General features: G+C 41.0%; 1 pseudogene; it reads right to left on the reverse strand.

Annotated features, from left to right (window-relative positions):
• The window catches only part of LOC103608733, a 4,436-nt pseudogene extending 2,953 nt beyond the window's left edge, over window positions 1-1,483 (reverse strand).
• Window positions 1,484-2,857: the final 1,374 nt, after the last annotated feature.

A 2,857-nucleotide genomic window follows, 5' to 3' on the forward strand; every position in this document is an offset into this window, starting at 1 on the left:
TCCTCTCCTCCAGGACAATCACCCAGTACTCAGTACCAGACAATGTCTAAAGTGTCCCATAGCTAGTTAAAATGGTCTCAAGAACAAGAGGTCCAGCATGCTAAATCAGTTCATCTAGCATCCACTTCCAGAGCCCCATTCTCCTCCCACCTGACATTCTTTTCATTTTATTGATCATTAATGCCCAATACTCCTCTAAGCTTTTTCTAAGATCCTGTTTGATTCTTGGTGTTTCCAATTTGAATTCCCCTGGTTCCACTTGGCCTTTGTACCATGACTGAATTTGCTTTACCCCTGGTACCTCCTCTCTATCTCCCCATGGTTCCAATTTACACACATCTTGCAATAGTTCATTGAGAAAATTTTCTATACCCCCATAACAAATCTGGTAAGATATTTGACCTCATAAATAAGTGACTATTTGATGTGTTTGCAGATGAACAAGTTGTGGAGAAGTCCCAACTTCACCACAAAAGGTGAAGAACAACCTGTAAACATGATAGGAATGAGGAGCTGCCAAAACCTGTCTTCAATAAGTTTTTTTTGCAACCAGACTCAATTATATGTTGTGTTTGGTTAGTCTCTGGAAGATAAAATAGCAGAGAAAATCCCTGTAGCTATTTCATGACATCCTGAAATGACCCATAGCCAGTTATCTGGGAAATAGTTTAGAAATTCCAGGAACTCAAACTCAAACTCCAGTAATTCTAAAAGAAGATTAAATGAGAAACAGGAGACACATTTTTGTTTTCACAACTAGGATTTCTTATTCCAACACCTTTTTAGTTCAGTAGCACAGCCTGAAGAGTGTTATTTCACAAGAAGGAAAGTAATACGACAAAACTGATCTATCTTCACATAGCAAAATCATAAACTTAATTGCATAATTTTATATTTTTTAACGTTTGCATTTATGACTATCATGATAATAGTAGTTACATTTCATGTTCTTCAAAAAGCTCCTCATAAAGCCTGACAGTATTCTCATTCAACTCCTATTAGCTAATAATTTATCTATTTGTCATTTGTCTTTTCCTCTGTCAATCTTTCTTTTCCTCTGCCTCGCCAACCTCATTCCCCAAAAAGGACATACTTCCCAATGCCCACTTTAGATGTGGCCATTGAAGATAAATGCAAAAGAAGGACCTTCTAGAGTGCAGAAAGAGGGCCACAGTGAAGGATGAATTGGGCTGTCTCTCCCAGAAAGTAGACTGGGCCTAATTAAGGAACATTTCCCCATCCTCAGGATAGGGAAGCTCAGCTCATCTGCCCAGCAGGACTTCAGAACTTCTACAGACAACTATCTGCGGGGTTTCCCCTAACCTTCCCCTTGTTAATGAGAATGTTTATTGCAGTTATTTTGCCCCTGTTTCACTACTGTGAGACATATATATTGAGGCAGATAGTTTGTCTTTTCAGTTTATAGATATTTAGTCAAGAGAACCCATATCTAGACATCATATAGGAAGCACCTACCATCCATCACTCAGCAACCTTGAACTGGGAGTCTGACACTGCGACTGGATAACTTCTGAAACGTCTTCCTTGGAAAAGAAGTTAATGTATTATGTACTAGAGGGGATCAGAAAGGAAGACTGAAGTTTTCATTAATGCCGTTCATTAGAATATTTCCGGCTCTTCTCCTTCCAGGCACGGGGTTGGATTGTCCTTCCTTTACCACTTTGAAGCTAGGCCAATGAAATGGAGCAGACATGATGTGTATGTTTTTTAAGTAGAATCTTTAAGAGCAAGAGGACAATTCGCCATGCTGCCTTTTTCCTGCCTTGATGATCATGGATGCACATGACAACATGGACTCGCCACCAGCCTGGTGCCTGAGAGACTATAGTGACCAGAGCCCCCTACTGACCATGATGGCCGTGATGGTCACGAGAGGTAAGCAATACGTTTCTGTTGACTTAAGCAACTGAGATTTTGTGGCTGTATTTTATCACAGTGTAATCCAGTCTATGCTGACTGATAAATCTTCTAAAAGCAGAAGGAAGAAACAAACAGCTTTATTAAGGGAGAGCTTTTCTGCAAAGACCACTGCAGATCAGGTAACATTTCTCATGGCATTGCAAAAATCCAACTCTGTACCAAAATCAAAAGTTAGTATTCTGACAAGGAAGAGGAATATTTGGAAGGAGCTAAAGAAATGAAGAAACCCTGACTTCCCAGCCTATCTCCACAATGCCTTGCAGGACAACCTCTGACTTATAGAGATGACAAACCCCCTTCATCAAGTGCAAATCACTGGAATGTGGCAGATTAGTTTTGCCACAGGAATCCATCTATTATTCCCCTTTCCTTGAAGCAGAATCCAAGATAGTTGCATTTAAACTGAAGTTTAGGGGGGCCAACCCCGTGGCTCACTCAGGAGAGTGTGGCGCTGGGAGTGCAGCAGCGCTCCTGCCGCGGGTTTGGATCCTATATAGGGATGGTCGGTGAGCTCATTGGCTGAGCGCGGTGTGGGCAACACCAAGCCAAGGGTTGTGATCCCCTTACCGGTCACAAAAAAAATGAAAATAAAATAAAATAACAAACTGAAGTTTAGGGACTCTCACAGATGTTAACAGGGACACCTACAAAGCAGCACCTAGATTCATTGACAGTGACTCTAAAAGCTTTGGTTAATTGCTAACAGAGTGCTACAAATTTTAAGCCACTGCATCCCTTCTGTCTTTCTGTCCCTTCCACACTCAGTACACAGCTTTCCTTCCCTAAAAAACCTTCCACAGTTGGCCCCACCTAGCTCTCTGTATCAGTCTCCCTGATGCTCTCTCATCTCCTGTTTAATACTTTATTTTCATCAATTTGAATTCATTGAGGAATTAGTAAAAATATACTTTAGGCA

The sequence above is a fragment of the Galeopterus variegatus genome, unplaced genomic scaffold, assembly GCF_000696425.1.
Source record: "Galeopterus variegatus unplaced genomic scaffold, G_variegatus-3.0.2 Scaffold8755, whole genome shotgun sequence".
In the NCBI taxonomy this organism is placed as follows: domain Eukaryota; kingdom Metazoa; phylum Chordata; class Mammalia; order Dermoptera; family Cynocephalidae; genus Galeopterus; species Galeopterus variegatus.